The sequence below is a fragment of the Festucalex cinctus genome, chromosome 12 (genome assembly GCF_051991245.1).
Source record: "Festucalex cinctus isolate MCC-2025b chromosome 12, RoL_Fcin_1.0, whole genome shotgun sequence".
Classification (NCBI taxonomy): Eukaryota; Metazoa; Chordata; class Actinopteri; order Syngnathiformes; family Syngnathidae; genus Festucalex; species Festucalex cinctus.
Window position 1 is genome coordinate 6,691,653 of NC_135422.1, and position 13,474 is coordinate 6,705,126.

A 13,474-nucleotide genomic window follows, 5' to 3' on the forward strand; every position below is an offset into this window, starting at 1 on the left:
TGAGAAAGCAGAGCAACAAAAAAATCACTTCAATCAAATGACAATGACGTGATCGTCAGATAGGACGTGAAGTGAAAATTGTAAACAATAACACTCATTGAAGCGTCAAATGCAAATTAAATTGCATGTTGACTGTGTTTCTTAACAAAAACAAAAAAAAACATGACAAGAAGATGAGTGTTGCTGTGCCTCGCGTCCTTCAGAAAGCCGGAGTGTTAATTGGGAGCGCTCCCGGGGGAACTCGTAGGTGTGTTCCTTGGCCCTCACTGTTTAGCTGCTAATGTGATTGCCACAGATTCACAGCTCCGCCTGAATAATGAACATGTTCAATATTCCTCCCATGCTCCTTTTCGGTTGTTGTGCATCAACGACGCAAAATGATTTTGACTGATCGGAACGATTACAAGGACCACTCGGTTTGAATGATGGCGGTTGTGGCGCTTAATGTCTTTAGTTGAACTATTTGTTTATCACGTTGCTAGAAGTTATTCATCCATTTTTTTTAGGTATACATGTATTCAATTAATGAGATGAGGCAATTATGTATTTGAACAATTTCAGTATTGTAACGGCCCTCAAAATTATACCTTATCTCGGATGAGAATTATTATCAAGGTTTTTTGAATCAGTTGTGTTATATCTACAGCAGGGGTGTCCAAACTTTTTCATTTGAGGGCCACATCCAGAAAATCAGAAGGACGCAAGGGCCACATAATGTTATGAAGAGGAATTGTGTTTAGTCCTAAAAATTGTACAAATAATTTATTTGTGCTTTTGCATATTTAGAAAAATGCTACAGTATATAAACCAATTTATTTGTAATATGGCAGTAGAGTTATTATAGTTTTGCAATTTTTCATTTTAGTTTTAATTTCGCTTTGAGTTTTTATTATTTATTTATTTTTGTTAGTTTTAATTAGTTTTGAGGGTGGTTCTGTTAGTTTTGTATTAGTTTTATTTATTTAATACATTTTTAGTTTAGTTTTAATTAGTTTCAGTATTAGTTTAAAAAAAAAGTGTATTACTTGAACGCAATATTTAAATAACACCATGGATGACTTGGATAACGACCTAATTTGAATCAGTTGTGTTATATCTACAGCAGGGGTGTCCAAACTTTTTCAACTTTTTAGTCCTAAAAATTGTACAAATAATTTATTTGTGCTTTTGCATATTTAGAAAAATGCTACAGTATATAAACCAATTTATTTGTAATATGGCAGTAGGGTTATTAAGGTTTTGGAATTTTTCATTTTAGTTTTTAGTTCGTTTTGAGTTTTGTTTTGTGTTTTATTTATTTATTTAATTTAGTTAGTTTTAATTAGTTTTGGGGGTGGTTCTGTTAGTTTTTTATTAGTTTTATTTATTTAATAAATTTTTAGTTTAGTTTTAGTTTAAAAAAAAAGTGTATTACTTGAACGCAATATTTAAAAAACACCACGGATGACTAGGATAACGACCTTAATCATTTGAATCAGGTGTGTTGGAGGAGGGAAACATCTAAAACATGTAGGACAGTGACCCTCTAGGAAGTATTTGAGGCTGCTTGCGTGCTTCCAGCCCTGCTCTCTGAGTTTCTCAGTCAAGGTTTCTCTGTCAAGTGTTTCCTTCTAGATCTAGGCCATGTGAATCCAGCCCTGCTCTCTGTTGTTACTTTGTATTTTTGATTATGAAGACTGTTTTGCAACTCTCGGGTCTTGTCTACGTTTGGTTCCTATTTCATACATCTCGTGACATGCTAACTCCTAATCCACTGTGCTATCTGAATGAATTATTCTAAATAAAATTCATCTAAAGGGGAAATTTTGGAATCTGATAAAAACAGATGTCAACCTCATCAGAGAAGAGTCTGTGTTCGACTTGGAGGCTCCACTGCATTTTAATGATTTCACCCAAAATCCCGAGTGAGACTCCCAAAGCTCATATACGTCAAGAAAATAACTGAAACAGCTTCACTTCCACTCTCTTCCCGCTTCCCTCACATTAAAGCAAAACTAGATTTCCACCACGTCGCTTGGGGTGAGTCAGAAAGGAGAGAATAATCCGAGAACAAATACATACTGCGCTGTGATTTCTATGTGGGAACAGGTGCCGCCGCGTGACATGCCATTAATCAATCAGGATTTAACAATGCGCTTCCAACTCTGGTGGTCACGGCCCTTTGACCTGATGACAATCTGACGACAGTGGGGGGGTTCGAACCCGTGCAAAGGCGAAGCCGGAGCGCACTAATGAGTTGACATCCAACCTGTAAACACTGCACGTCGTGCAGTGGTGACGGCATTGCATAAACACACACAACAGCTAATTATGCTAATGCTAATGTCATTTGTCGTGCAACAACAACGCTTTAGAGTTAGATTTTTTTTGTGCTCTTTTCATTTATAGTTAGGGCTATGACTTCTAAATGGGCACAAACAAACACATAATCTATGTAGGCTGCAGATACTGCATAAAGAGGAAAAATATTCCTAACAGCATGTGTCAGGCTGGATAGTGAAGAGCAAAGATAAGAAGTCGTTTCCTCACTTTATATAGTGATGAGCTGTAATACAGGGCTGGGCCACAGGAGATAATATCCGCGGATTGAAGTTTAGGGCACGTACGCGACAGCCTGTAGTCAATTACGCCCCAAGCTGAGGAGCGATAAGAAGTGTGTGGATGTGCGTAATGGGGAGGGGTAGTTGTAGGTGTAAAGTACAGAGATCCTCACGCTTTGCCAATTTTCTCTCGATGGCTGGCAGCCTATAGAGATGTTTATGCAGCCGCAGCCGTCGATGTATTTGTCAGCACAGATGGCTGTAATTTGCTTTTTGGAGGGCCGTGTTTGAGTACTACCTGACAAGCATTACAATGAAATATGTCTGTGTGTTAGATTTCATTTTGTACAGACATGGCTTTTTTTTTTTCTTTTTTTTTTTCTTTTTTTTTTTTTATGTTGACCTGCAAGTTAAAATGGACACCACAATTATCTTAATGAGACAGTCCAAGACTGTGATTTTCTTCAACCAATCAGCAAAGAGAAGAGGGGAGACTACAGTGGACTGAATTTGGCCGGCCAGCGAGAAACAAAAATCCACATATAATTTAAACACATTAAAATGCAATTGGGGAAAAAAATGTAAACCCCCCAAATTTTTTTTTTTTAAATGCTGATAAAACTCTAATTGCATTCAAATGCAAAACATTTCCTTAACTCATTTGCTCCCAAAAACGTATAAATAAGTTGCACTTTAAATATTACCAGTGTCCCAAAGACGTATTTATACGTTTTTATGTTGTTGTTGTTGTTGTTGTTGTTGTTGTTGTTGTTTTTATGCTAGAGCATACAGAGGGCTTTAATGCAGCCCCTGAACTGAAGAGAGCGGTTGAAGCAATGGTCGTTGTTACAAAAACGGCCAGAAGGTGGCAGCAGAGTATAAGAGATCAACCAGGCCCATGTTGAAAACAAATTGTTTTCCCCACAGTTTTGAACAGATTTGTGAATAACGATGAAACTTGAAGCTATATTCAAATGCTAATTGCTGCAATACGGAAAATATATATAGATTTTTTTTCATGATTAAAGAAGCGACTCTAATCTTTCTTTTGGTAGGTTCCATATTTTAATAGCAATAGAACACATCTAATTGTAATTCCAATCAAGGTTTAATCACTAAAAACAGTGTCCTGTCACTTTCTACGAGGCATAATTTATCATGTTTAGTTTAATGAAGAGAAAAAAAGAAGAAGCTGTTGTTCATTATGTAGTTCCGGATAATAACAACCATCCAAAAACTCATTTCCTACAACACAAATATTGTGCTGCTTTGATTTGCCCTCATGTCCTACCCAGCTGTGTCTCAACTGTGTAATGAGTCTGACTCAATTAAATTCCCCACTTTCAACTTCTGTTCTTGTTATCTAAAGATGGCCGCTCATACTGATTTACAACTTAACCCGTTTTTAACATGCTGAGGAAGAAATTGCCATGTTTTTCAAAATCATACTTAAAAATAACGATATCCATCGACAATCACGAGTCTCCTTCCTAAACCCGCTGGCTTTTGTAGTACCAACACTGACCTGTGAGGGGCAGCATTGTGCCACAGGGCATCTAGACTGGCAGAAAAAACTATGAAGAAGAAATTGCACTTGATTTACCCAACTGAATCTTGTAATACCACCACTATTGTATCACCATTATAGAAACCATTAATGCAATGCAAAAACGCACATACAGTTCAGAATCCATATTTCTCGAATAACATGAGGAAAAATGTGACAATAAATACAAACGTACACTAACACATGCAGGATCAGTGCAGCCAAGACAAATGTTATAAAATAAAGAGAATGGATAATTGGCAATAAATTAATAACATGTCATGAAAGAGTTATTTGAATTTACGCTGCAAAGGTATTTCGGTGTTTCGGATCATGTTTAAGGTCAGTACATGAACATAAACACTACATAAAACATCTCTTGTATCTCCTTGGGTATCGCTGCGGCTCAAAGCAGTTCAAAGCAATGAATGAAATAAATGTCGAAAATACTCAGTAGGCTCTGTCAGTAGTACTCTTCACCTCTAGTAATTACCAGCCAAACACAAGGAACCACAATCCCAAAGCAATTTCAAAGTCACTGTTGTGTCATGTTAACACAAAAGAACTAGAATACAAAACAACTCACTGATGGATGTGCTGCGTTTTCAAGATGAGACACACACACACACACACACACACACACACAAAAAAGACTCCTTCTTTTTAAGTAGCCTACCGAATTCCCACAGATAGTGGCTGGGGCAATGATCTAGTCAACTGTAGTTGTGGAAAGGTGTCTATTAGAGGGAGGCCTTTAAAAAAAAGATTAATAATAATAACACATTTTTATTAAGTAATATTGAAGGCGCAGTCTGCCGTTTTCACTCAGGAAAATGCACTTTTTAAATACAGGATTTAAACAAACTACTTCTCAATTTACAGATCTGGGCTTTTCTTCACGTATGGGGGTGATTTTGTCCTAAACCCCCCACACCCCCAGCCTGTATTTAGGCATTTTGTGTTTGTTTTGTAAACAGCGGAACCTTTCTGTGTGAGGAAAAAAAAAGGGGTTTAGGGCAAAATCACCACCAAAGATTAACATAAACCCAGATGTGTAGACTGACAGAAAGTTAAAGTGTGTACATCCTGTATTTAAAAAGTGCATTTTCCTGAGTGAAACCGGCATACTGGGCCTTTAAATAATATTAACAGTATAGTAAAATTGGAACTAAATAAAAGGGACTTTCATAGTGAAATGAAACGAAATGGCAAATGGCAGACTATTTTGAGTATTTGAGAATGAATATGCATTATTATTAAACACAGATCTATCTATCTATCTATCTATCTATCTATCTATCTATCTGTCTGTGATACATACTGTGTTTGAAACTGTCCAATAAATCAATTTCAGGGTTGAAATTAGAAGGGTTGTTTGACGTAGCTACGTAAATGTCAGTTTTTATTCAAAAGTATGCCTTGAAAATGAATATTTAGTCATGGCTGGCCTCTTGTAAATCGATGTTTGGCGCATATTAACTTATTCACTCCCAAAAACGTATTTATATGTTTTATTTAATTTATTTATTTTATTTATTTATTTATTTTATGCTAGAGCATACAGAAGGCTTTGATGCAGCTTCAGACCTGAAAGGGTCGCTTAAAGCAATGGTAGTTATTACAAAAAACGGCCAGCAGGTGGCAACAGAGTATAAGACAGCACCACGGGCCATGTTGCAACAAGCTCTTTTTCCCAGTGTTCTCAGCAGGTTTGTGAATAATGATGAAACATAGCTATATTCTAATGCTAATTGCTGTAAAACAGAAACAGATAAAAATATACCTTTTTTTTCCTGATGAAAGAAGAGACTAATCTTTCTTTCGGTGGGTTCCATGTTTTTAAAGCAAAAGAACACTATATCCTGTGGGCTTTACAAAATCAGTCAAAAAACAACAAAACAGTGAAAACGCCTGGGAGTGAATGAGTTAAGATCAACCAATCAGAGGGATGAGAACATGGCTGAACCAATCAGAGGATGTAAAAAATGTGAACAGCTCTCTGAGCTTAGTGAATCTAAAATGTGAATGAACAATGATTGAGAAAGACGAGTTCCAACATAACATGTATCCTATCATTTCTAATGAAACAAGGTAGCACACATGGCTAAACTAAATCAAAGTCTAAAAGCAAAAAAAGTCCACTCCATTTCACGTTGTCGTCCATCTGACAGAAAAGGGCCGAGTGGTTCCAGGTAAAGCAACAGTTGCGTCACTGTAGTCAGACCCATTTGGGTTTCTTGTCAGTCAGGGAAGCGCTGCACCTGCGTCCAAGGCCAAACCAAATGAATTTCACCGTGGCTCTGACTCAGGGGAGGACGACCCTCGGGAGGTCAGCGGGGGTCGCACGCTCACCTCCCCACTTGTGCTGGGTGAGTTTCATGACCATCTCATGAGTTTGTTTCCTTACGGGCAATCGTGGAGATCAATATGTGGGACTGGAGGGGGGAGATCCTGGTGCACAAATATGTGAGGGATGCGCTTCATTTAGAGCTCCGTGTGTGTGCCTGGAGCGCTCATTTGCATAGTGTTGCCGCGAGAGAGCGTCCACTGAAGCGGATGCTAAGTCTTTGTGATCACCCCTGTGTTCAGTTCAGATGAACTAGATCTTAATGTGACTAAATGGTGCATGAAGTGGATGCTTGCTTCCTACTGGCCACTCTACAGTGTGAGAAAATCCGCCATTCTGCTCTCAGATAGATGGATAGATTAGTTAGCATAAATATAATATGATAGCATACATTCACAAGATAAGATGTAGAATGATAACTTGCCTTGTATGATAAAACATATTTAAAAAAATAACCATACTCAGTACATATAGTAGGGATAGACCGATTATCGGCTGGGCCGATTATCGGCGCCGATATTCAGCATTTTGAGAAATACCGGCATCGGCCATTTTGAAGAATCATATGGCCGATAATAGATCCATCCATCCATCCATTTTCTTGACCGCTTATTCCTCACAAGGGTCGCGGGGGCCGATAATAGATCCATTTTTCAAAAAAAAAATTTAAGTGTTAATTTCAGGGAACTAATTTAAATGTAAATTTAAAAAGAGAAATATCGGCATCTGCCATTTTGAAGAATCATATGGCCGATAATAGATCCATTTTTTTTTTTTTTTTAAGTGTTAACTTCAGGGAACTAATTTAAATGATAATAGATCCATTTTTTTTAAGTGTTAACTTCAGGGAACTAATTTAAATGTAAATTTAAAACAAAAAAAAAAGGTTTTATTTTCATTTTTGTCGACCCTGGGAACTCTCTGCACCTTCTGTTTTTGATTGAAATTAAAACTAAGATAAGTAAAAATTTAATACTTTGGATATTTTGAAATTTTTGGAAGACTTTTATTTTGTGTAGAAAATAATTGTTTGTTTTTAATTAACTTTTGAAAACATGCTACTGCGCCTGGGAGATCCCACAACTTGTCTATTGACTAAGATTTTGAAAAAAACAAAAACAAAAACAAAACCTTAAAAATATTTTATTAACCCTAAAAATCTCTCAATGAACATATACTTTAAAATAAACAAATAAAAATTTAAAAAAAGATAAGAGCTGGAGTTTGTATTTTTTCCAAATTTTGATGTCCCTTTTTAGTGAAATTGAATATCGGCTCCAAATATCGGTTATCGGCATCCTTCACTACTAATAATTGGTATCGGTATCGGGCCCGAAAAAACCTTATCGGTCTATCTCTAACATATAGCTATTGTAGAGTTTGTATGATTAATATGTTTTTATATAATATATCCACATTATCTGTCATGATTCGGGTCATGCAGGGGTAATGTTTGGGTCTTGACTCATGACTGGGTCACGCCAGGGTCAAGTTTGGGTCACGACCGAAAGGGTCAAGTGTCTGTGTTGTACTGATGTAACCGGCATCTAGTTTCAACTGGTTTTAGGCTATGTGATACCATGTGATGTCAGGAACTATGTGAGGTCAAAAATATTTCATTTTTTTTACTGAGTCAACAGCCAATCAGATAATTCCATGTCAATACCGGTACCCACATGTCTAGCCACACAACCAATGAGATCGATTCACTGTCTATATAAGCTGTCGGAGAAATGTGTTTGTCGGATTATTACCTTCTGTTCCTCTGTGCATCTCCGCAGCCCAAGGTGGCTTGGCGTCTCGTGATTCATTCTCGTTGTTTTTTGTTTAGTCAAGTGGTGTGAATAAAAAGTTAAAATCTTATTTGTGTCTGCGCTTTTGGGATCCAAACCCCTAATGACATTTATGTATGCAATGTGATTTGGTGTTCTTGGTTTGCACTGTAAATATATTTATGAGTAGTTTTGGCTAAAATGTTGATGAAATGAAGGATGAATAATTTAACCCTCACTGTTGTGTTGCGGGTCAAACTGACCCGTTTGGAAAATCTAGAATAAAAAGGAAAAAAAAACAACACAGGTTTATCAGCTGATCTTTGCTTTTTAACTTTCATTTTTTAACTATTAAAAACTTAATTGTGTCACATTTTGACGCTTAAATATTACAGAGGATCAAAATGACCCGTGACAGAACAGAACGGTTAAGCTCTTCTCAAAGCTTTTATCAACATTGTCGTGATACCATAACTGACCTGTGAGAGGCAGCAAATTCAAGGCATTCAGACTTGCCGCAAAAAATTACATACGAAGAAGAAATGGAAGAAGCTAGGCTAACTGTTAACCTATCGGGATATAAATATGTATATATATATATATATATATATATATATATATATATATATATATATATATATATATATATATATATATATATATATATAAAATGTTTTTTTAAATAGCACTTTCTTTCTATCTGGAGAGCCAGCAGATCACAGCCACAGCATCCTTTTCCACCTCACACTGCCTCTCACCATCCATCCCCTCCTCACAAACACATCAGAGACAACCCGCCCACCCTAGAATGTCATTCGGTAACATGCTGAGTGGAAACACTGTATTTCCAGCACTGATTGCACATAATCACTCATCTGCAAGAAGGACCTTGAGGTTGCACAATAGCTTGGGAAAATATCGTTAAAAGAACACAGAAATCCGCGACTATTTATTTTTTTTTGTCTTGGGTAAAAAGTTGAAAATGTATAAAAGCGCTCAAACAACAGATCAATATCAAATCAGATGTGTTAGCCTGCAGTTGCAAAGGCAAGCTTACCAAAATCAATGGCGCTAAGCCGCTTGGCGCATTCACCGGCAGAGACAAACCGAAAATAATGGCGCCCGCTTGTCACAGCAAGAGCGTCGCGAGTCTTTTTTTTTGTCATTTGCCAGACAGCTTTGTGTTGAAAATCTCTCTCCCGGACTGAAATAACCGCGCTAATTACGATGACGGCTGTCTGCCCGCTGCTTTGGATATGAAATAGTGCGTCTTCCGAGCCAAAGCGCAATCATACTTAACTCGAGACAGGAGGAGCAAGGTGATTCACTTTGACTATTAGTGGCTTCTTTTTTCTTTCTTTTTTTAATGTACTGCAGTGCCATAAATGATGGACAGTTCTGCAGGCTCGCATGCAAGCGTGTTAATTGTTTGGCCACGTTGTTGTGTGGGCCAAATGGCACGTATTTTCCTCAACAAGAGCCATGTCATTTGGACTAGGGAATAGTGGAAATAATTGAGCAGCTGTGTAGGATAGAAAAGGAAAAGGGCTTGTAATAATGTTAGCAGGGCTCTGGAACCATTTCCGCCAAGGGCCATCTAGAACACAAATTATATGGATAAACAAACAATTGGATTGTCGGTGAAAATAGTTAGGTACCATTTTATATTTATATTCAACCCCACATATCGTTTAAAGATTTGTCTCCTTGCCCCACTCAGTATGGATGCCACGATATACAGTAAGAGGGAGTAAAACCAGATATTATTTTTTAATATTTTTTCAAGTAAACGTTTATTTACGGCGGCCAATAAAAAGTTGTATAACATTCTTACTTTTGCTGCAAGAAAGAATATATTGTAATGTTTTTTAAATTTAATGCACCACACGCACACACTTGTATATACACTGGGTGGGGCCACATTCACGGTGTAGGGTAGAGCTCGCCAGTCGGCGAGCTGGCGGACTCAGTAACAGGGTTAGGTGTCACTTGTACTCTGGCGTGACGACCGGGGCCTCTCCCCACCGGGCTCGGTGTTCTGGTGTTCCGCCTTCTCCCCTGGTGCTTCCTCCTCTGCTTCCCCCCTCCCGCCGCTGTGCAAATCTCGCGCGGCTGGAGGTGGGGTGGGCACATCTTCCCTCTCTGCGCTGCTGCCCGGTGCCGGTTTCCGGGGGGGGTGGGGGGTTCTCGCGGGGGGCCGGGTTCGCGGGGGGGGGTGGCGGCCGTCGGGGGGGGGCGGCTTGTTTGGGGGGGGGGGTGGAGGTATGGGTGGGTGGGGGGTTGGGTGCTGGGGGTCGGGGTGTGTTCGGGGGTTTGGGGGTCGGGGGTGGTGGGGCCTGGGTCGTGGTGGATGGCGGGTTTGGGTGGGGTGCGGGGGGGTCGTGGGGGGATGGGGGCTGGGGACCGGTGGGGCGCTGTGGGGGCCCGCTGGGCCTCGTTCTGCGGCCTTGGGCTCGGGGGTGTGGGCCGGGGCTGGGGCGGGGGTGTTCCGGGTGTCTGGGTCGGCTCGCCGACCGGTGTCCGCTCGGGTGGCTTGGGGGTGGCCTTGGTGCTGCCGCGGCCTGGGGATTCCGGGGGGGGGGGGGGGGGGGGGGGGTGCTCGCTTTGCTGGACCGCGGTTGACGGCTTCTTTCTTTGGTGGTGGTCCTTATGCATGCCAGATCCATCGCACCAGCATCTACTGAAACTCAAACAGAAGTTGCCTCTCCCTCCCACAGCCCCTTGAATCAGTGGGTGCTGGTGTCTGTGGATCTCACTTTGCTTTATCTATCCTTCCCTCCTTCCTCTCTTTAGTTTTTCCTCTGGTCACTTGAGATCTCAATTTATTGGAAGTTTGAGGTTTCTGGGGTTGGCATAAGACTCCGGTTTTGTAACCACGCAGGAGGGGTCTTGTTGGTGCTGGACTTCACTTTGATGGATTGGATGTACTGGCTTCTATTGATCTCACTCTGCCTTATCGATCCTTCCCTCCTTCCTCTCTTTAGTTTTTCCTCTGGGCTCTTGAGATCTCGCTAAATTTGCTGGAATTTAGAGGCTTCCGGGGTTGGCGTAAGACTTTGATTTTGTAATCATGGGGAAGGCAGGAAGTGTTTGGTCGGTGCTGGATGTCACTTTGATTTACCTTTCTTTTCTCTTTATTTCTTTTTTTTTCTGACCTTTTCTCTGGTCTCCTGACCATTTAAATCTCACGACTCTGGCAAGATTCTGAAGTACCTGGTTAAGGCGAAGGGTAATGGGATATTTATAAGGTTTTAGGTGAATGAATGAGTATAAATTTATAAGTATTTGCACGCACGCACACGCACGCACGCAAACGCACGCAAACGCACACACGCACGCAAACGCACGCACGCAAACGCACGCACACATACACACACACAAAAAAAAAAAAAAAAAAAAAAAAAAAAAAAAAAAAAAAAAAAAGAGCAATGATGACAAGACGTTGAATCGGTAAGACTACCGAATGAACAATTCTGAGCTCTTAAAAAAAAAAAAAAAAAAAAAAAAAAAAAAGAAAGAATATATTGTTACAGTGGATTAATGAGAAGAGCCCTTCTGTTATTGGTTGGTGTAATGCAATATTGAAATTGTTTCCTCTGGAATATCTGACAAACATTCTACATCACAAAGTGGGCCAATTCAATAATGTATGGCAACCATTTTTGACCTATCTTGGGCCTGAATACTCATCATCGATTAAACAAGGTACCTCTTGAATTTTGGACTGTTTTGTTCTAGATGTGAATATTGTAATTGTGCCACTCCCTGAAGATTAAGTTTTTATTTATCTGAGCTGTATTTTTGTTTCTTTTTTTGTTTTGTTTTAGTTATTGTGCTAATTTTTATGCTTTGTGTATGCCGTATTGTTGGAATGTATGACGACACTTTTGAATGTTTGTGTTTGTATAAAACTATGGAAAATTCAATAAATATATTGAGGAAAAAAAAATTGTTTCAATTAAATATGATTAAATAAAACAAATATACATAGACAGTTACAAATACATACCTAAAACATCTCAAAAATATTTTTCATCATACTTTTGTATCGGTCACATCTTTCATGAATGAGTTGGAAAATGAAAAATTATTTTATGCATGATGGTGCCATCGTAAAAAAAAAGACTTCAGTAATATTTAATGAAAGGAATTACACAATCCAAAACCTTACATCCTTAAAACAGAAAATGAGACCTCACACAGATGTGGTGCCAAGTTAACTATATTAGCGACACTCTTCACACTTCATTTTGTCAGCAATTTATGGATTTTTACAAAGTAAAAGCTTTAGTGTTCATTAAATTGAAATGAAGGCACAAATTGACTCATGTCGTGTGTACACTTTTTGGAGTTAAATCAACGATGGCAATGAAAATGTACAATTTTGGCTGTAGAAAAGACGAGACAAAATACAACTGCTTATGTTGAACATGCAAACTAAGACTTTTGGCAAGAAATGATGCAATTATAGGAGAGTAGAAAAAAGTAACTTAAAGTAATGTATAAGTAAGCGAAAGTACTTTTTCAAGCAAGTAACATTTTGGCAATAGAGCACTGCACATACGTTTATGTTTTCATGAAAGTAACTAATTAAAATAAATATATAGAGTCACTAGACCCAAAAAAAAAAAAAATTCAAAATATTTGGGCAAACAATGAAAAATTGGGGATTCATGCATTTTCAGTGAACATGGAATAAAATTATTTTTCAAGTACTGTACCTATTTAAAAGTTTGTTAATGGAGACACTTTTAGAATGTTTTTCAATATAAAAATGAACTTCTACATTTTAAAGATAGTGCATAGGGTTTAAAGTGGAAACACACAAATTATGTATCATTAAAAAAAATGTATACTACAGACAGTGTGGTGATATATGCATTTCAGTGGATATAGAATAACTAGAATGTTCTCTAAGCTTTAAAAAATAATTGCAGACGTGATTTTCTGTTGACATAATTGTGGGAATGCTTTAGCAGTTATTGTGATTTTTATTCTCCACACTTTTTTGCCGCGTAACTCCCACATAATACTTCCAATTTACACCGTTCAAATTTCAACTAGCTTCAAAAGTTCACGCCTCCCGGGGTATATATCGTCTGATTCCATATTACTTACAGTATTTGCACAATTTAAATATCAACTTTTCCCCATTCATTTTCGATGGCATAGACATTGAACTTTTCCACGCCCGCTTCCATACATGTAACTTATCATCGACACCAGGTGTTTGATACTGCTCGTTGGCACAGTTGGTAAGGTGCATTGT